At 31.1% G+C, this 23,413-nt stretch overlaps 1 long non-coding RNA gene across 2 annotated transcripts in view; it reads left to right on the top strand.

The window, feature by feature from the left end:
- LOC112656537 (uncharacterized) overlaps positions 1-17,782 on the top strand; it is a 186,237-nt gene extending 168,455 nt beyond the window's left edge. For both annotated transcript variants that reach the window (XR_003134392.3, XR_004812558.2), the window contains exons 4-5: positions 6,087-6,178; positions 16,728-17,782. This is a non-coding gene — a long non-coding RNA (uncharacterized LOC112656537). The remainder of the gene's footprint in view (positions 1-6,086; positions 6,179-16,727) is intronic.
- The last annotated feature ends 5,631 nt before the right edge of the window (positions 17,783-23,413 follow it).

The following is a 23,413-nucleotide window of genomic DNA, read 5'->3' as shown; positions in this document are numbered from 1 at the left end:
GTATATGCATATAGAGTATTGATATATGATATTCAAAATAGATATAGTCATCTTGACCTTGCCTCCTACCAACATGGCAAAGCAGGGGTGTGACTAATTCTCACTCCTTTTTGTCTCATATATTCGTCTGCAGGACTTTTTGTGTTTTCTGTGCTACTTTAAGATTACAGTAACTTTGGCTTATCTCATAATATAATTTTTTCCGTTACTCTTTTGGTGATAATGGAAATATAGAAAGAGTCTCCAAGACATATACATCAGGATATTTCAGGCACTGAAATTCAAATTCTTCTGATATTTACTTTCAGGAAAAAACAAACAAACAAATGAACAAATTAGCCAGATACATTCCAATTTATGAATTAGAGCAGATCTAATTTTGATGTGTATGTTTGGCACATACATTAGTATATGTAGATATGTAATCTTGCTCTCAGTGTTAAAAATACAACTTATATAACCCAGAACCCTAACTATGGTTTGGGCTCTGCTCTAAATCCTTCATAAATATTGCCTTATATCTTGCTCATCATAATGCCAACAGGAAGTTAGAATTATTGTTCCATTTCGCAAAAGAGGAAACTGAAGTATAAGATGGTAAATGACTTCTGGAGATCATACAAAGGAAAGAAATGGTGGAACTAGAATTTAAACAGAATTGACTGGCTTCCGATTTCATAGTCAACTTCTCTTCTGTGCTGCTATGTATTGGGAGAACTATTTCATTCAGATCCAAATGTTTCTTTGAATTATGATGAAAAAAAATAGAAAAGTTGGTGTTCCATTAAAGAAATGTGAACATAAATGTTGTTTCATTATGACACACCTTATGCCACCATAGAAAATATTAACTGAGAAAATTTTGCTCTAATATTGTATGGATAAGGTCTCTTGTGAGATAATTTGCAATTTTTCTCTGGTATATATGTTTATTTTTTTCATTGATCATTGCATAGGATTTCTTCATAACACATTTCTCTCTTATTTCTCTCTTCATCACACATTTTCTTTCTTATATAATCTTTCTTTCTTAGATTTTTTATTGCTTTCATGTTTCCATCTTAGTTAATGCCACTCTTACTGGAGGGGTGAAGACTTACTCTTAACTGTTTTGACATAATTCTGTTATAAATGGACCCTGCACGACCCCATTCTAATAATGAATATTTTAATTATTTAGTCCAATGAAAATTATTTAGGTATTTATAGTGAAATGCCATTACCTTCATCATCATTATTATTATTATTACTATTATTATTAATTATTAAAATGTTCGCCCAGCAGGCTGTCAATAAATATAAGGGCAAAGCTGCAATACATTATACTTACTCTCATTTGTATGTCCAAAAAACTTTACAAGTAACCTTCTCAAAACCTGCCTAGAGAACTCACGTTTTCAAGTATAAATTGCTTCCAAATTTTGAGAGTTTTTGATACTTTTTTTTTTAAATTTTTATTTATTTATGATAGTCACAGAGAGAGAGAGAGAGAGGCAGAGACACAGGCAGAGGGAGAAGCAGGCTCCATGCACCGGGAGCCTGACGTGGGATTCGATCCTGGGTCTCCAGGATCACGCCCTGGGCCAAAGGCAGGCGCTAAACCGCTGTGCCACCCAGGGATCCCAGTTTTTGATACTTTATATAAAGAGTTTGGAATGATGGTTCAGCCTTAAATTATATTTATATTTTGGAAAATACAATTGTTGGACTAGTTATAAAGTGTTTTAGACAAGGCATCATGATTGTTTATTTGAATGTTATTTATATATTCATTTGGTTAAATGAATTACTATTTTTCAGTAGTTCTGTGGGGATGAAAAATGCTAATTTTTAAAGGATTTTATTTATTTATACATGAGAGAGACAGAGACAGAGGCAGAGACATAGGCAAAGGGAGAAGCAGGCTCCAGGCAGGGAGGCCGATGAGGGACTAGATCCCAGAACTCTGGGATCACAATCTAAGCCAAAGGCTTAGCCACCTGGGCGTCCCACTAAAGTTTTTGAAATATTTCACATTTTGATTTATGTTAAAAAAACAATGAAATTTTTGAACCACAGTTTACTTTGTAGATATTACAAGCTAAGAAGATTAGGTTATCTAAGATAGATTAAAGGAAAATATATACACTGAAAAAGATTAAGGAAAGACTTTTAAATAAGTTGTAACAGATCCTTTGACTAGTGACTATTCTTCATTGGCTGTAATATTGCCATTTCATATGATTTTATAACCAATTTGAAATAAATATCTCATTGAAAAATATTTTCCTTTAATAGAAGGTCATGCCAAAGTAAGTATTATATGTAGTTGAAAAAGAATATTTAAACCTTGTTCATTCCTTGGGGAGTTGTTTTACTTGATTTCACATATCTATGCATATTAGTTATACATAAGGCAATGATAATAGTTTCTCTCTAATATATATGGGTAGTGTGTGTTATTGATTGCTCTTTTGCTATGATGAATAACTATAGCCCAAATCATATATTATATCTTCTGCAATGAACAAACCATGGTCAAAATGATGTTGATTTTATTTGAATACTTTCATTCAGTTCTCTTCTTGATTTATTATTAATAGTGAAAATTTAATCTAGACTGGTTTTTAAAAGCACTGATTCCAGGAACTTAGTAAACCTAACATTCTATTTTGTTCTGCTCATATAAAACTGATCAATTGTGATAGAAAAAAAATGATGATATTCCACTTAATAATTTCATAGATATTATTCTGATAATCATAAACATTGAGAAAATCTCTATTATAAGTAAAAGCAAAAGTTGGGCACATTACATGGAATAATACAAAAAATAAAAATCTAGAACGGAAGATTTTTTTGTATATATTTAACAAATACAATTTTTTACACTATGAAAATAAAAGGATAAATTAATAATAATCAGTTTCCAAGACTGACTTGGAAAGTTTGTAAGTCATTTCAGTCCACATTCAAATGCAAGAGCTCAGTGGCATTGCTCTTCCTTGAAAAGGATTTCTTCCTTGAAGAAAATAGATTAAAATAGGGCACCTGAATAGCTCAGTAAGTTAACTGTCCAGTTCTTGATTTCGGCTCAGGTCATGATCTCTGGGTCCTGGTCGATAGCCCTAAGTCAGGCTCCCTGCTCAGTGGGGAGTCTGCTAGGGATTCTCTTTCTCTACTCTCCTTCTGCCTCTCCCCCTGCTCGTGCATTCTCTGTGTGTGTATGTGTGTGTGTCTCTCAAATAAGTAACTAAGTATTAAAAAAAAGAAAGAAAATAGATTTAAAAAGAAATAAAGAAGGAAAGAATTTGAACACGGTGACCTCTTTTTCCATTATGAGGCAATTCTGAATGAGTTTGGACTACATGAAACATGAGTAAGCAAATGAGGTATGACTTGTACAAGACTTCTACTTTTGAACTAGGAACCCAGGATTCATCAAAACTAACGACAGAAATGGGACATAATTATTTCACAGAATATGGGAAGAGAAAATATTTTTTTCTAAGTTTTATGTTGCTGAGGATGAATCATTTCTCCATTTTGACACCCCTTCCATAATCTGCATCATGGTACAAGGCAATCAGTTACTTTTCACATTGATTACAGCCTTATACACCTCAGAACATAAGTTTATTATTGACAGGAAGGAATTAAGTTTTATTTTGGGTATGTGTGTATCCATGTGTTCATGTCAGGAGGGATGGTGAGAGAATGGAAAAGAGAGTCTGAGATTCCTGGAAAATGAAGGTTATATATATTTTAAAATTATGCACCATATATCCTTATGGAAACATTTATAATAAACTTTGCACAAAAATATGCACTTTTTTTTCAGTGAGTGGTTAAGCATTTATCAGAACTCTATTTTCTACTAAGCATTTATCAGAACTCTATTTTCTACCAATACATTTCCCCATTCCCTAAATTTTCTTTTTCCTTTCAATACTTTATTTTGCTTTTAAAGTTATTGACCTCAAGTTTGTCATTGTCATTTAGGAATTTTTGCTCCACTAATATATGCCAAACAACCATGGAGATATAGATATCCTTACCCTGCTCTTTTACTTTATTTGCTTATCAGAAAGTTGTTAATCAGGGAAGGTGGGTGGCTCAGTGGGTTAAGCGCCCACCTTCAGCTACACTCAGGTCATGATCCCAGGGTCCTGGGATTGAGCCCCACATCAGGCTCTCTACCCAGCAGAGAGTCTGCTTCTCCCACTCTCTCTCTCCCTGTGCTCTCTCTCTCTCTCTCTCTCTCTCAAATAAATAAATGAAATCCTTTAAACAAAGAAAAAAAAGTTGCAAATCAAATTTGAAAAATTCTGATACATATTACAAATTATACTTGTAAATAATCATGCCTTATATAGTCAGTTCAAGACCTTATGGACATTTCCAACTAAAACTTTTGTCAATACTTTAACAAGTGAGTGTAAATGAAGACATAGACAGTGCTTTCTGATTAGTAATATATATGTGCACCCATGCCTATGTTTTGAAGAGGACAAATATTTATTGAGGTTGCATGTCACATTTGGTGGGAAATGCCAAAGATATTAAAATATTAATATTGAATTTTAGAACACTTGCATTATAAGCATAAGACCTTAAAATATCACTTTTATCATCTTTTGTGAGACTAAATGAAATATAAGGATTATGCTTAGAATTCCCATAGAGTAGCTCCTCTAAACACATGTTAAAGAGAATTATTGTGGTGCCAAGAAATAAAATGAGATGGACACTTGAAACCTCATAAAAAATAAAGAGCACTAAAATATATTTTCTTTTTTTACTTAAAGGAGATCTTGACTGAAAGGAAAGTAAAAGTCTTTGGTCTTTGGACCAAAAGGAAAGAAAGGAAGTCTTTGGTCTTTGGAAGTTTTTTAAGACCAAAAATTACAGCAATGTATTATAAGGTACATACAGCATGCAGGTTTAATACATATAATAACTATTGAATGAAAAATGGAGAGGAGATTAAGTAGACTTATAAAGCACAGAATTTTTAAAATTTTAGAATCTTAAAATTTTTAAAATTTTATGTGAACTGGTAAATATTAACTCTAGAGAAATTATGAGAATTTAGAATGTTTATAATAATCCCTAAATCAGTCACTGAAATAGTAGTGCAAAGACATATAGATAAATGCTAAAGATAATTCAAAATTTAATTATAAGAACAGCAAAAAAAAAATTAATCCAAAAGAGGACAAGGGGGATCCCTGGGTGGCGCAGCGGTTTGGCGCCTGCCTTTGGCCCAGGGCGTGATCCTGGAGACCCGGGATCGAATCCCATATCAGGCTCCCGATGCATGGAGCCTGCTTCTCCCTCTGCCTGTGTCTCTGCCTCTCTCTCTCTCTCTCTGACTATCATAAGTAAATAAATAAAAATTAAAAAAAAAAAAACAAAAGAGGACAAGGAGTGAGGACTATAGAAACATGAAATTGAGGGGTTAAGTACAATATGAACGATAAAATGTAGACCTGAAACCAAACATATTAAAAATTATATGGCAATGAAGGCAGAATTAAACAATTGATTTAAAAAAATGAAATATAGATCTAGACTATTTAAAGAGAGGCATTGATAATATGCTCTATGTTTTCAATATTTATATATTTTATGTTATACATATGTAAGAATATGTTTTACATATTTTATATTATATTTAATATAGCATATGTATATATATATACATATATACATATATATAGGCTAAAACTAGATGGACAAATTATACCATGCAAAGAGATAGTATAAGAAAGAAGAATTTATATGAGATAAATTATGTTTCAAGGCAGTAATTGCTAGAAGTAAAACGTATATATTATAAAGATAAAACCTGAGTCCATTAGAAAAACATAATCATAATTGTGTTTTTGCCAATAGAGTTTTTAAAATATATTAAGAAAGCCAAAGGGATAATTGACCATTAAATAATCTAGTTGGAGATTTCAATGTCTCTATTAGCAATTAATAGAACAGCAAAATAACACATTATTAATACCTTATAACTGAACAAAAATATCCAACTATTTTAGTGAATTGATGTTTATGAGCCACTAATCTTAACAAAAACAACATGCCTTCTTTTTAAGTACACAGGTATATTCAGCAAAATGAACCTCATGTTTGGACCTAGAGCAAAGATGGAATCTTAAAGCCAAAGGAATAAAGAACCCTGATAAAGGTAACTACATAAGTAAATATAAAAGCCAGTATTGTTGTGTTTTGGTTTGTGACTTTTTTACATGATTTGAAAGCAAATGAGTACAATAGAAATTATGAGTTTGTGTGACTACATGCACAATATATAAAGTTGTAATTTCTGACAGTGGTACACAGGGGAGTGTGAAAATACACTGGAACAGAGATTTTATGAACTATTGAAGCGAGGTGGTATTAATTTAAAGTGGCTCATTATAAATTTAAGATGTGTTTTGTAACCCCCAGATGACCACTAAGAAAATTATGCAGAATATATATAGAAAAAAATTAGGAGGAAATCAAATTCAACTAAAAATCAGTTAAAGGAAAATATGAGGGAATGGAGAAACAAACAAAAAATGGCATATAGAAAAAATATAAAAATGGCATAAATAAGAGCTTCCCTGTCAGCAACTGCTTTAATGCAAGTGGAATAAACTAATCAAAAGTTAGAAAATGGCTGATTGGGGTAAAAAAAGTAAAAACACCAAAAAATAAACTTGATCCAGCTATGCTGTCTTCAAGAGACTTACTTTAGATGCCAAGACATGAATAGATAGAAGGTGAATGAATGAAAAAGATATTCCATGAAAATGGTAACTAAAGGTGACCTGCAATGGTTATTCCAATATCAGACAAGAGACTCTAAGTTAAAAATAGTTATAAAAGACAGAAAGGGATATTATATACTTCTAATGAGCCATTCCATAAAGAAAATATAATAATTCTAAACTTGTACACAAACAATGGAGCCAAAAAATACATGCAGCACTAGTTGACAGACTTGAAGGGAGAAATGGACTATTTAAATAATACTCAGAGACTTCCACATCCCACTTTCAGTAATGGACAGAAAAACTAGACTCAAGATCACTAAGAGAATAAAGGACTTGAACAACTCCACCAACTAACCAGTTCTACCAAACATGCACATAACACTCTACCTAACAAGAGGATAATATACACATTTTTTTTTCTCAAGTACACATAGAACATTCTCCAGGGTAGACCATAGGATAGGACACACACACACACACACACACACACAAACATACACAATGGAATAAAACTACAAATCTAGGACAGAAGAAACACTGAAAAATGTCACAAATATGTGGAAGTTAAACTTTTAGACAAACGATGAGTCAAAGCATAAATCAAAAGACAGATTATGAAATGAATAATAACTAAAATATATACCAAATATTATGGAGCATTGCAAAAGTAGTGCTCTGAGAGAAATTCAGAGCTATAAGCCCTGACATTTAAAAGAAATCTCAGGGGCACCTGGGTGGCTCAGTCAGTTAAGCATCTGCCTTCAGCTCAGGTCATGATCCCAGGGTCCTGGGATTGATCCTCAATAGGTCAGGCTCTCTGCTCAGTGGGGAGACTACTTTTCCCTCCCCCTCTGCCAGTCCTCTGTCTATGCTTGCTTTCTCTCTCCTTTCTCTGTCAAATAAATAAATAAAATCTTCTAAAAAGAAAGCTCAAATCAATAACCTAACTTTACTTCATAAGAACCTATAAAAAGAAAGGCAAAATTAATACCAAAGCTAGTAGCAAAAATAAAATAAAATAAAAGACTCTAAATGAAATAGACACTAGAACAGTAGAGATAATATACTAATAATGAAAGCAAAAGTTTGTTCTTTGAAAAGGTCAACAAATTGTTGTAGCTTTAGATAGATTTGCCTAAGAATGAAGGTTCCAATTACTAAATCAGAAATAATCATATGGACATTACCACTAACCTTATGGAAGTTGAAAGGATTGGAAGAGACTACTATGAACACTTGTATACCAACAAACTAAATATCTTAGAAGAAACAGAATAAAAGATGTAGAATGACACAAACTGTCAGAACTGTCTTAAGAATAAAAAGAAAAAAATTAAACAGACTTATAAAAATTAAAATGGTTGAATCAGTATTCAGAATCCCCAGCAAAAAAAAAATAAAAATAAAAAAAAAATCCAGGATGAGATGGTTTACAATTTTTTAAATCATTTGTAGAAGAATTTATACCAGTATTTAAAAAATATTTGCTTATTTGAGATAGAGAGAATGAGAGAGAGATAATAGGAGCAGGGGGCAGAGGGAGAGGGAGTGGCATAGCCACTATAGAATCCGCCAGTGAAACATAGAATTACCGTATGACCTGGCAATTTTCTTTCTAGTCTATGCTTTAAAAAATTGTAGATTTTTGATCACACATTTGTAAAAGAATGTTCATAGCTATGCTATTCACAATAGCCTAAAGCTAGAACAAGCCAAATAAATATCAACTAGTTGATAAATGGATAAACAGATAACAATATGGTGGTACAGTGGAATATTATCCAGCCATAAAAAGCAATGAAATACTGCTACAGGCTGCAACATGATTAACCCTGAAAACATTATGCTAAGTAAAATAATCTAGACATCAAGGAGCACATATTATGTGATTGCATTTATAATGCAATATGCAGAAAATGTATGTTTGTAAAGACTAGTAGTTTGTAGCAGACTAGTAGCTTCCAAAGGATTAGGGTAGGGAGATGCAGGAAGTGACTGCTTACCAGGGATGGGGTTTCTTTGTGGTGTGATGGAACTAGGAATTTCCAAGCCTTCTTCTAAGTAAAGGAAAAACCCTGATAAAATTTGTCTAAATATAATAATCCAGTTCTTTTCTCTAGATTGCTACGCTAAATGTTCTTTATCATACAGACCTTTTTATTTTTAACAATCTTTTCTATGCTTAATAAAGGGTTGGGGCACCTGGGTGCCTCAGTGGTTGAGCATCTGCCTTTGACTCAGGTCATCATCCTTGGGTCCTGGGATCAAGTCCTGCATCACGCTTCCCGCAGGTAGCCTGTTTCTCCCTCTGCCTATGTCTCCTCCTCTCTTTCTGAGTCTCTCATGAATAAATAAAATCTTTTAAAAAACCCCACAACAATCTTTTCTATGAATAATTTGACCTTCAATCAACTTGTCACTTTATTTTTTTATTTTTAATTTAGCGAGAGATTTAGTAACCACATTTTTCATTTCTCTTTAGTTAATTGATTTCAGCTATTTTAACTTAATTATGAATTCCTTTGTTAACCTATGACATGTGTAGTTTCTTAAACATAATCTGTGAATTTTCTTTTTTTTATCTGTGAATTTTCATTGCAGTTTTTCATTACTGAATTATTTAAATATGGATTATTGAAAAAATTATGCTTTAAGTGTTACATATTCTGATTCCTCAGTTTTAAAACTCTGAATTGTAAAACCATCATAATTAATATTCTATTTCGAAGGCGCACAGGGGGTAAATTACAAAAAAAAAGAGAGACATTTTGTTTTATGAGGTCTCAATATATTACTTATGTGGATAAAGACTAAGAAAATAGTCACAGATGGAGAGCAGAATAAATATTCTTTAATATTAACATGCTGTGCTCTCCATGTTTCTCTGAGAGTATATTAACTTACTTATCAATTAATGTGTTTGTTGTCTTTGATACATTTAGACACATGGTACTATCACCTGGGAGACCACTCAGTAAACAGCTGAGTCTACCTTTTCAAATTGCTATATTATGAAAATGTACAACATACTTTGCTATAATTTCTTTGGAGCAATTATTTCCATCATGGTGGTCATAAAATAATTAATTGATCAGTAATGTAGAGGGTGATATTAGACTACTAAATAGTGGTATGTCTCTCTTCCCTGAAGGAATGTGTGATTTATGTAGCTAGGAGAGCATTGTTTTTCATTACTGCAACTACTTCATGATCTGTAAATATTTGTGGAGGATAGAAAAGTTTATCTATATTAAATTTTTCTTGTTATTTTTTTTAAATACAATTTTAGATTTATTACAGGTGAAAGATACCATGGGAGATTGATTCTTTTTTTTTTTTAACCCTGAACAACTTGAAAAATCATCTCTATATAAATGTACATTGTTCCTTCTACACCCTCCACATAACATGAGTACTTGTCTATTTAAACTAATATTTAAGATTGTTGTCCTAATAGATAATTGTTCAACAAACTTCTAAACATATGCTCATATGGACTGAAAGACTGAAATTAACAAATTATACTTTTAAACAAAATTTATACCTGGTGTACATGTACATATTTATACTAGGGAGAATTATAATTCCTTTAGTTACTGGAGCTCTAACCCAAATGGACTCATGCTAAAAAATAATCCATAAAATTTAAAAACTTATCTCAATATACCATGGAAGAATAGAAGTTGATGTGACTGTTTTTAAGAAAAATTGGATTCAGAGCTTAAATGTGATTATCCCAATTATGTATTTCTGTTGTTTCCTCTTCCAGCTCATCTTTTCTTTTATTGGCCTTATATTTGATACTCCAAAAATTTCTTGTAAGACAAAAACAACATGAGCAATGAACAGAAACCAGATTCATGTTCTTTCAGTATCATAGCTCCAGAGTCCAGAGGGTCTTTCTCATTAATTTTAGAAGAAATTTTATTGGAAGCATTTGTTTGACATCTTTTGTCTTATTATTCCCACTACACAACTTTGTGGTGATTAGGAGAAACTGATGGTCTGTGGTCTGTTATTTAAAGAAATGGTAAAGGTAAATATTTTCCAAAAATAAGCATTATTCTGTATTAAAAATATAAACATACACACTTAAAAGACCTCACTAAGATTGAAGAATCCTATTTTTCTTATTTACATAGTGAGCTAGTATATACTCAAAAGGCTCTAAGAGAATTGAGGAAGAGCAATGTAGATATGGATTATAACGATGTATACTCAACTTTCACATTCATTCCCTATGCATACTTTCTAATGAAGTTCAAAAATTATCTTTTTAAATAATTATCTTTTAGAATGGGACCACAGAGGCCAATCAGCATATTAGCTCATAAGAGCAGCCCTTTAATCCATTTTTTTTTAATTCTAGAACTTTGAAACCAAAAAAGAATTTACAGATCTTTTAACTCAAATTAATTCAGTTACAAATGAGGTAATTGCTTCTTAGGTAGGTTAAATAGTTGTTCAAAGGTACACAAGAGATTTTAGTCATTTCCACAACTTACATTTATGCAGTTTCTTTATATAGGAAGCCACCATCAAGACTTGGAAGTACAAGAATTATACGATTTGTTGTAACAAGAAAATAATGCTGGTTTAGGGAAGCAGGTACAGTCTTCATCTCAATGTGTACATATTAGGCACAAACACAATAGTTTGTTGCTCTGTCAACTGTTGTCTTTCTGTCCACACAAGTGACTTTAAATTTGAATCTTTTGCCAGAGAAATCTGTCAAAAAAAAAAAAAAAAGCTAATCTATAACATGCAAGAAAAAACTCTCCAACTGATCAAAAAGCAGGATAAGAAATTATACAAATATTACAAGAATTAAAACCCCAAACAGATAAGGAGCCAAAAAGCAATGATGTATTTCAGAGATGTGTAGGATGATATCCCTGTTCTTTAAAACTTTTGTCCAACATCATGGTTTCCAAGAATAATCTTCTAGGTGACTAGTAACAAAGTAAATATTAAAACATTTTCTCATTGCTATACTGTTTCTCATTGTAACCCATCATGGAAATACTTAAGAGATAAAAACAAATGATAAAGCACAATTCGAATTATTTTCCTGACATATCTTAGAGTTTTATTAAAGTAATTGTCTTGTTTTAAAAGTAGTGCATTCACCTTTTCCTATAAATAATGTCATTTTTGTCTCCACCCTAAAGTAGCCATTAATCAGACATACATATGTTTCATGAATAACTCATGAAAGAGAAATATCAATTTTAAATGGAAATCATACTCATGAATTGAAAGTAATGTTATTATTACTAAAAATAAGGGCACTGATTTTATGTATACTGAAACTGAAATAATATTAAATGGCTCACAGATTATTTCATTCAATCATCACAATATCTTTTAAAGATTACATGGTTATTAGCACATAGAAAAGCAAAAGTTGAACAGGGTTGTTTAATTCAAGAACCCAATTATTATCTATTACACTATAACTCATATAAAAATAGGTTCTGCGAGAAAATAATCACTAAAATTCTCAAAAACAAAATAATAGATATATAAAAATTAAACTGACAAATATCTAAATAGAACATTCATGGTATATTTTACTCTTTGTAAATGCATAGAGGCAAATGCTTTAATTCATATATATTTGAATAAAAAGATATATCAAGTAAATTATAGCACAGTAAATCTTTGGAATAAAAAGAAAGTGAGAAATAAGCAAAAAAGGATACTTATTATAATAGGCTTAGTGATTTATTTGAATAGGATTTAAGATATTAGATTGATAAAATTTACAATATTATAAAATGTATTACTATTTTCAACCTTATTTTATGTAAATAAATATATAATATAAAGAAATTTGGGAATTTGGGATTAAGTTTGTAATAACGTACTGTAAATCCCCAAGATAATGAGTTTGTCATGGCAGAGGTTTCAGAAAACAGTAACTCAAAATTAGTTGAAAAGTTCAAGATTTACTGAGAGTAAAATATAGTTTTTAAATTCCTTCCACATTAAATTGATATCTTAAAATTAGAGTGAGATGGTTAGATTCCATGTAAAGTTAATATATATATCTTAAGAATATGTTATGCATGTTACTTTTAAATACATAGAATAAAAGTTTATTTTTTGAATAAAACTTTAATTTTAGATACATATTACTTAATTTGTTTAAGAGAAAATAAATTTTTATTTTATTTTTTAGATACCCTAAAGGATATATTTACATGTAAACTCTAAAATATTGAGTGGTAATCTTTTTCATTTTCATGAGATATCATTTGTTCCCCATCCTCTGTCATATTTGTGTCAGTCATACATCAAAAGCCACCACTATTAGTTTTCTATGTATTTTCAGTCTATTTAAGACCTTTTAATTACAAATATATTTTTGATTATTGCTTTAATTTATTTAAAAATATATTTTTCATATGCCTATGTCAAAATATACACTTTGTATTTTATTATAAAAATGTACACATGCATATAAACATATAAAAATATATGTGTACATAAATGTTTATATATACATATATATGAAGTAAAAAATCACTGTATATATAATCATTGTCTTGGTTTGGCATAATTTATGCTATTTCTAATAGGTAATTGTGTTCATTTTTATATCTCATTATATGTATTTATGACTAACTTCCAGTGCCATCAGGGAAGAGTTGATATTTTAAGATAAGAGTCATTCAGGAATTTGCATCCATACTTAATAATAAAATGTTCCTGGAATTTTCCAAACTACATCTTTCTTTGCAGAACACACCTTTTGTTATTCATAGGCTCAAAAGGCCTACTACTAACTTGTCTCACAAAAACAGCCATATATAGACCTAAAATAACTTATCAAAATGCTGCCTAGACTATATTCTGTACATATGAATCCACTGTGAAAAAAAATAAATTTATAAAAGATACCTGAATGCATAATAAATAATCCTCATCTCTGCTTTCATTACTAAAAATGGAGCTCTAGGTAGGTGACAGAAAATATCCAAGAAAAGCATCCAAAATATAATAAGCATGCCAAGTTACACACACATTAAAAGATTTATAATTATGAATTCCAATTTTTTGAACCAAAGCAATGAAGTAGAATATGTAATTAGTACCATTAAGAGCATACAAAACTGAAAAACAACAGCAACAATAAACTAGGAGCTTTTTAAAAATGTTGGCACAAAAAAAAATGTTGGCATGACAGCCCTGGTGAAACTAAAAGAATAAAACTTTGCTTTCGTTATACTAGAACATCACAATTTCTAGGAGGAATAACCTAGAGAAATTTCTTAGGCTCAACAGAAGACATTGAGAACCATAATAAAATCATGAGACTCAAAGTTCAAACTACTTTCTACTTACCGATTCCTTTATCTGCATTCTGACTCATGAGATATTTAGTAACCAGGAATAACCCCAAAGAGCAATAGAAATGTTGGAGTGTCCACGGACGCACACTACAATAAATAAAACTTGACTCATTAGATTTAAAAAAATTTATATGGTGGCAGGCATATCGTTACACAAAACCATTGCATCAGGTACTTTTAAAGAAACCTTCAACTAATTGGAGTGACCAACCTCATCAGTTTCCTTTATTTTTCCATAAAGTGTTTCTCCAGTTTGTAAGCAGAGAAATAGAGAGCAAAAGAGTTCAGAATTATTTAGGGAGGGAATAGGTCGTGCATGCTACCGATTCTAAAGTCGGGTCACTATTATTTTCAATACTTGGCTATCTTGTTCCAGCATTTCTCAGGCTATATCTCTCTTAATATAATTTTAATTTTATATCTTCAACCGTCGCTTTCTTGTGACAGATTTCTAATTTTCGTTACAAATCCTTCTCATTCTTATGACTGCAGACACTAAATCACACCTAGGTTTTCAAATGACTCTTGAAGTTTAAAAAGCAGGGACGAGCTTTTGTTTCTTTTCCCCTAATCTCCAAAATTGAGATGGTTATACAATCTCATAGTCCATCCATGCATTGTCTCTGAAACCAATGCCCTGCCTTTAATTTCCACACTCCTGGTTTAGGGACTCAACATTTGTCAAAGTTCTAAAAGGCTGTCCAAGGAGACTCTTCTGTTTCAGTTTCCTCCATGATATGCAAGAAGCTGACCCATCTTCATTAAATCAGTTCTGCTTCCATTGCACTCTACTAACTGAGCTCCAGGGTGTACATTTCCTTTATATAATCATCAGTATATAGGTGACCTTCCCTAAGAGCGAACCTAGACCCACTTTGCCAAATGTCTTTCTTCCCACATCCTGAAAACACAGTCTGTATTTCACTCAACAATCCTGCAACTTACCTTGCACTTGCTATAGCCATGACTAAGCTGTTTTCCCACATGGAATTCTTATTTGAGGAGGTTGTATGTCTTCCAGTTCTCAACTAAATGTTATCTCAATGAAAGATGTCTTTCAAAGTCTGCTTCTTGAAATACTTGAAGACATAAGTCTTGCTCATTCTTTGAATTCTTATTTCCTTCTAGTTTTGTAAAGTAAGTACATGGCATGTCTTAAATACATGAATGTAGCAGGAGTTAATACGAACATCAGTTAACATCGGTTATTTGGTACCCAAATCATCAATTCAGGATGGAATGCAAATAGTTTTCTATTAATTCTTATTAAAGTTTAATTTTAATTGAGCAATCATTATTAAGCACAACTATTAACTAACAGATAATATTTCTAAATATTCTCCTATTTGTCCTTCTTTGTAAAATTGATCTTTTACAAAGATAATAAACGTAGTTTGTAAAAATGGTAAAAAATGACCTAATTTTTGTACTTCAATAATTGATTAACCATGATTATTATTTTAATGAGATTATCTAGATATTATTATACTGTGTACAAATGCACATTTAAAAGATAATTTAGCCTATAATGCTAATATTTTCCTTGATACAATATAGCTATTTTAATAGTACTTTGTATTACCCTGAACAAATTATCAGGGTAATTTGATTTTAAATGTAAATTGACATTTAAGATTACCTATATTTTTAGGTGATTTACATTTTTTAAAGTATTGTCATTATAAATATTGTAACCATGAATCTATAGTGCAAACTGAGACACTTTGGAAATATGAATGATGTACATTCCTATTCACTGTAATTATAAACAATATATATTTTTAAAGATTTACGTATTTTTTTCAGAGAGAGAGAAAGAGAAAGTACAAGCAGGGGGAGGCGCAGATGGAGAGGGAGAGGGAGAAAATCTCAAGCAGACTCTGCTGAGCATGGGTCCCACACAATGCTCGATCCCAGATCCCTGAGGTCATGACCTGAGTCAAAATCAAGAGTCTGATGCTTAACTGACTGAGCCACCCAGGTGCCCTTCTAATCATAAATAATATTATAATGAACAACATTGCCAACATTTTTTAGGTAAACTACACTATTTTTATTGTGGCTTCTTAAAGTTTGAATTGTTTATCAGGGTATAAATAGTTTTTTAAGTCTTCACACTGTTCTCCTCAGCAGAGTTGCCAGCAATAAAAGGAGTTAATATTCCCTGTAGTCTCAAAAAGCTGGGAGTCGTTTTCTAAGCCCTAAGTTTAAATAAGGAATCATGTCACAATGTTGATTTGACTTTTCTTTCTTTGCACTGTGGTGAGATAGAACACTCTTTCATGGGGATCCCTGGGTGGCGCAGCGGTTTGGCGCCTGCCTTTGGCCCAGGGCGGGATCCTGGAGACCTGGGATCGAATCCCACGTCGGGCTCCCGGTGCATGGAGCCTGCTTCTCCCTCTGCCTGTGTCTCTGCCTCTCTCTCTCTCTGTGTATCTCTCATGAATAAATGAATAAAATATATAAAAAAAAAAAACTATTTCAAACAAACAAAAAAAAAAAAAAAAAGAACACTCTTTCATGTATTGTTTTGGCTACTAATATTTCTTCTTTAAGTTTCTAAAAGCTTAAGAAAGTCACAGTTAATTTTTTTTATTTTATTTTGTTTTGCTTTAAGGTTGAGTTTTGCCTGCATGAACATTGAAGACGACGACAGAGAACTCTGTTAAAGTTATCACAGGCTAATGTGATCTGAGATTTATTTTCAACGTTGCCTGAGGGCAGAAATATGAAAAAATATTCAAGTACTTGAAAATATAACATTTAGTAATGATAATATGATAATTAAAGATAAGATATTTGAGGGTAGATAATAGGAAATTTATTTTTAATTTATCGATATATGTTTAAATGAAAAAGAATACATGTATTAGGAAAAGTTTTTCATTACCTATATCACATTTGATCAGGTTGATTTATTTAATATTTTATACGTCAGCCCATAAAGCTAAGATATATTTTACATCAGGCTGGAGTGGCTGCGTTTGAAAAGAACACCAGTTAATTTATCTTATAACTTGTTCTCTATTTTATTTTTTGTTAAGAACATGAGTCAGAAAGTCATCTGCCTTCTGAAACTCAAGAATAAAACACAAAATGCCAATTTTGTGAATATGAATGAGTACCAAGCTGTCTCTAAAGGACAACTGAACTATTATCAGTTTTTTTGTAGATAGTTCGAAATGAATAGATTGTTCTCTGAAAAAAGAATCATTTCAATCAGAAAAAAAAAAGAGCTGAGTTATTGATAGGAATATCTGTTGAAATACAATCAAATTGAGAAAGAAATTCATTATAGTTTCTCATTATATCAGTGCCGGCTAAATTATAGTCAAAGTCAAAGGTGGTTAATTTAGTTAAAATTAGATTTTTTAATGTTTACTTTCTTCTAGTATTTGAGCTAAATATTATCTTGGAAGACTAACAATCTATGTCAAATAGTCTTTCCCCCTATAATTAGATTAATATTGATTTGCTACAGTCAGATCAAGTGAAATAGTCATAACAGCTTTTTTTAAATGCAACTGAATTACTGTGAAAATTATTGATAACTACTAATCACTTAGGAACAGAGATCTAGATAAATGTCAAGTTAACTACATAATTCTTCTATTTGAATATGCAATAAAAGGTAACTTAATGTGTTTTAAATTAAACTATCTTAATTATGTATATTTGTGTCCTGCAGCCTTTGCAAAAATGCGAAGAAGAGGAAAATATAAATATTCTCAAATTGTTTATGGTTAGAAAATGTTGTTCCAAATATTCTGAGAGATAATGGAGAAAGTATAGCCATGAGACATCACATTTTGTTCAGCACTACATTTGCTATAAAATATCTTGCTGTCATGGACAGAAAAACTGAATTTGGCATTCAAGGCTGTAGCTTTATCAGAGGTAATCAATCTGTTAATTAAAACATGATTCTCAAAATTCAATTGAACATAGTCGACACGATCATGTTAAATACACACATCGCTTCTGAGTTCATATTGCAGTGAGTCTGTTTTTAGTCTTCCCGTGCCAAACTGTTACCACTTATTCTGCTCTAAATTCAGTAACTTAAAGATTAAGTTGCTGTTTACTTTAATTATTCTGCAGAAAGCTTTTAGAAATATCCTATTTTATTTTGGACATATGGATGTCTCTTTTTTTTAATTTTAATTTTTATTTTTTTTGGATGTCTCTTTCATCTTTCTAGTATTATCTGTAAATCTACTTAGAAAATCTTTCTTTTATCCTCAGTATATGTTTCAGAATACGATGACCTTAATTATATTCATATCATTATTTAGTTAAAATGAACAACAATCAATTATATAGATCATCTGTTGGTCACTCAGCTATTTGCGTATTATGCATAATCTCAAACATTTAAATGGAATCTTAAGTTTCTTAATACAACAAAGGCTAAAGACATACAGAGGATCTTTGATTCATAAACTTTTATTACTTTGAAAATATTTTGGATAAATTTTGATAGATAATATACATTGACGTCAATGAAGGTGATATAAACCTAGAAGTAAAATATTTTTGGTGATTAAAATATTGAGATATATGCATGCCATATGAGTTTTCTGATTATTTGATATTTATCCTCATTGAAATAATGAGTTCTAAACTTCCAACAAAAAACTAAGCCAGCCAGAACATGTTATTTTAAATTAAATATTAGAATGTCATATTTTGCCCATGGTTTGTTGCACTAATGAATTAGGGTTTATTCATTCATCTATTTATTCACTACATTGTGCTGACCTTCTGATGTGGTCTAGACTCTTTTTAAGTATCGGGGGACACATGCAGTGGACAAACAGAAAGATCATATCTGTTCTCATGGAATTTCATTGCTGAGTGATATGTCATGGTAAGAAAAAAAAATCTCAATTACATCAACAGCAGCAAAGAAGCTACTTCTCAATTAGTTAAGAGTCTCTCTGCTGATTAATGACCATTAATAACAAGAATGAAAAAGAATTTTCTGTAGGTCACTTTCCTCATTGATTTTGGATATTTTTCTCATTTCTTGGTTCCACTGTGTTGAACGATGAGCTTGATGATCTTTGCACTTACCAATGAGGACTGGCAGAGAGAAGGGATTGGTGGAAGATTGGGAGGTGGAGGAAGGGAAAATCAAGAGTATGGTCTCTAACATAGCAGTTTCTCTATTTTCTGTGGTTCTGGTTGCCAGTGGAGAACATATTTTACATTTCTAGCTTTCTTGAAGCAGTGTTTTATATGGCTGTGGTCCCACAGTACCAGGAAGGCACAGGCTTTTGGATTATGTCCACCTCCTTCTCTCATTATTTCTTCAGTCCAGTGTGATTGAGAGCTGTTTCCTTGTTGACAATATAGGAGTATCCTAACTGTGCTTCACCTGTTCCATCCCACATTATCAATTTCTTGTATTGATGCTCTCATTTTAAAGTCCTAGGGTTGTTTCATGTTTTTGACTAAATCAAAATTTATTTTAGTTAAAATACTAATGCTTATGAAAATCTAGAGAGCAAAAGTGATTTTGTACTTTGTCCAAAATTATCAAAAGAACCTGATAATTTTTCACTAGCTATTTATTTTTAGGACTTTCAAAATAATAATTGTCTTACAGCATGCTTGAGGATATCTCAACTAATTTTCATAAGAAATTAAAGCTAAAATCTACATTTAGAAGAGAAATCTTAAGCAATACTTGTCTTAGAGATTCAATATTCTGCTTTATTTTGCTTTAAATGTTACAGGAGGGATGCCTGGGTGGCTCAGTGGTTGAGCATCTGCCTTTGGTCCAGGGCATGACCCCGGGGTCCCAGGATTGAGTCCCACATCGGGATCCCTGCAGGGAGTCTGCTTCTCCCTCTGCCTGTGTCTCTACCTCTCTCTCTGTGTCTCTCATGAATAAATAAACAAAATCTTTAAAAAATAAAAGGTTAGAAGAATTTATTTCTTATTTCTTTTGAAATGCTTTGGATTATAGTAAAAGTTACTAAGCTTGCCCCCACAGAATGCTAATTGCATTAAAATAAGTCTGTGTAAATAAGTTAGTAAAATTTTTATTAAATGGATCTTATGGTGGAAATCCTAAGAACTTCCTCCAGATAAGAGGTACTGTTTTATACAATGTAAAAGTACAATGAAAAACTTAAAAAAAAATAAAAGAAAAACTTAAAGCATGAGGACATATTAGAAGCCAAACTATCTTCCAATTATAATTTCATGTTGCAAATTCTATCTGGATCTTCATATTCATTTTGTATACTTCTGTAAGCTAGTATATTTTTCTCTTTGTGACAAAGAGCATAAAGGAAAAGATGAATTGGGTAATAGAAAAGTGGCTCCAAGATAAGTTGTATTTTACATGGCTCATGCTCTGTACTGGTCATTTTAAATTTACAAATAGGAAATGGCAATTGATATGAGTACTTTTATTTTGTGTAGTACTACTAATGCTTTTTTTTTTTTTTGGCCTTGTAGAACTAAACTACTCTCTATTGCAGCATTAACATAGATTCTAAACATATATTTTTATTAATTAGCTATAAATTAAAATATTAGACCAATAAGAATATAGAATTTTGAAAATAAATGTTATATTCATCAAAGTGTGACAAGAAAGAAAGGGGTGTAATCAGGATGAAGGATCATTGTTTTCAAACAGAAAATAGGTTGTTATTTTTTCAGTTAACCTATAGCATTCAACATTTGCTGAACAATGCATGACTGGTAGGAATGCAAAATGAAGGGTACTTTGGCAACATCTAGCAACATTGCATAATTGTATTTTTTATTAGAGTCATTTCTAAAAATCAATTTTAAAAGCACTTTTAAAATATATTTGTCCACATCTGGATTCATATCTGGAGATGATTTTTATTGTCATGACTTGGGGTTCCCGCTGACAGTTTTGCAGAGGCCAAGGATGCTGTTAGTTACCTTACAATGAATAGGAAAGCTCTCCAAATAAATTATTATTCAGCCCCAAGTGTCAGTAGTGACAAGGTTGAGAACTCTTTGCTATGATATCAACACCAGGATAAAATTTTAAATGAAAATTTTGATGAAGGAGAATAATGTGAATTCTGTCATAGAAACACATATACACTCTTTTTTTTTTTTTTCCCCCAAGCTAAACTGTAACCAGCTTTAATTAAAGAAACTTTTCATGAACATTCATGGTATTTCAGGCAGGACATGAACAATAGTTAACAGCATAAACTTTTAAATTAAAATATTGAAGGGCAATTTATAAATTAAAAAAAAAAGGTTGAATTGGAGAGTCAGAATAGAAAGGAGATAATAGGATAAAACTAGAGATCTCTGAATAGTTCTCTATCTAATTTAAATATAAAGAGTGCAATCCCCCAGAAATAAAATGAAAATCAAAAATTAAGGGGTTGTATGATACACTAGATTTTGCTTACCAGAAATAATTTATCTAGAGAGTTTCTGATAGATTAAGAGAAAATAGAAAAATACTGGGTACCATGATCAAGGAGTGTGTTATTATTTTTAAATATTGTTTCCTTGAAGACTGAATCCAAGTGAAGAACATAAAGAAACAGAAATTGCTACTATAAAGAGAAATGGGAAATTTGATAGAACTAGGGTTCAGAGTATAGGGAGAGAACAGAATAGAGAAAGATGATAACTTCATAAAGAAGGAAGAGTTGGTATTCTTTCCCCATGTTACAGTGGAGATCTAAAGAATGAAAACACAGGGACATTTTGAGAAGAGGCTGGCAATTGAATAATCATCCTTATCATAGAAACCTGATTTTTTTTTTAGACAATTTATTGAAAGTGAAGAGATTAGGATTAGATTAAGAATTTGAGAAATGTAATTGTATGGGAACTCTGGATCCAGGTATATTTTATAAGTCAATTAGAAAAAAAAAAAGAGTGAAAATAATTTGTTAGGTTCTGAGGATGTTTGAAATAAACCCTAAGGAAATCTGAATTGTGTTATGATGTATCTCTGGCAGCCAATATAGAGCATCCACTAAAACTATGTAAAAGACAAAGATGGAAGTAAGAATACATTAAATCACCTTGATTTTTTACACTATTCTGATTATGTTTTTAATATCAACTCTCCAACCTTTCTTCTGTTTAGAAAATAGTTTACCCAATCTATACTTATATGGATATATATGAAGCAGAAATTGAAGCATATGAGCATATCAAATGTGTTTAAATCTAGTATATTTATATAGTGATCATGAAATAATATATATATATATATACATATATATATTTCTAGGTGACAAAAATGAGCAAGTGTTGTAGTATTTACACGAGTATTGCTTTTAAATAGTGAAGTTACAGGGGTTCATGGTGACTCCTCCCTGTTTTTTGAATTTACCTCATCTGCTAAGATGCAAATTAATAAGAATAATTGAGCATTTGGAAATTTTCCCAGAAAGTTATTTTACCAAACATGTTCAATTCAAACTTAATTAAGTTGTTTTGGTTGTTGTTGTTCATCAGTTTGATAATGAGGATACTTGCATAAAAAAATGCTGAATTAAAAGTTGTAATTTTGCCACTAGATCACTAGATGGTATACAGTTTCTTTAAGGAAATTTGAATTAGAGAATGTGCACAACAATGACTTCATATCCAATAGCTAACTTTATTCATTTAATGATATTCATGTCCCTCAGAATTAATATATTACTTACCACAGAATATTTTTAACAAAGATTATAAAATCATCTTCCTATTGTTATATAGTAAAATTATGGCTTTCCAGACTATTGGTTAAGTATAAAGACTTTTTTTTTTAATAATCTGTAGTATATTAACAGGTCTATCTTGGTATATAATTCATAAAAATTTTATATGCTAAGATATTTATAAAAACATAAATTTTACATTTACCAGTTCTTCAAATACTGCAGAATATTATTAGGCTAATATTGAAAACTAATATCCAATCTGATATTGTACCTTTAATAATAGTCATCTTCCAGTCTAAATATTCCAGATTATCATAATGAAATCCTAGACCATTCCACACTTATTAACTGCACTTTATTGATTAATATTTTAAGTCCACTAAAATACTAAGGAAATCAGACAATTAATAATATCTGGGCTATCAAAAACAAAAATTTGTTTAACTGCTTAACTAAATAGGTATGAAATGTGTGAAATACACTGGAAACATTATGTGAGTAAACATGAAGTGAAATAGCTCGGCTTTAATTGCAAGGAATTTTCCAAAATCTCTTTATAGAGGCTGAACCCTTCTGTTCTTAACTGAATACCTACTGCACAGATGTGAGCCATTTATGTAGATATATT

This window comes from Canis lupus, chromosome 37 (genome assembly GCF_003254725.2).
Source record: "Canis lupus dingo isolate Sandy chromosome 37, ASM325472v2, whole genome shotgun sequence".
Classification (NCBI taxonomy): Eukaryota; Metazoa; Chordata; class Mammalia; order Carnivora; family Canidae; genus Canis; species Canis lupus.
The sequence above is the reverse complement of the archived record's forward strand: the minus strand, read 5'-3'. Positions and strand labels throughout refer to the sequence as shown.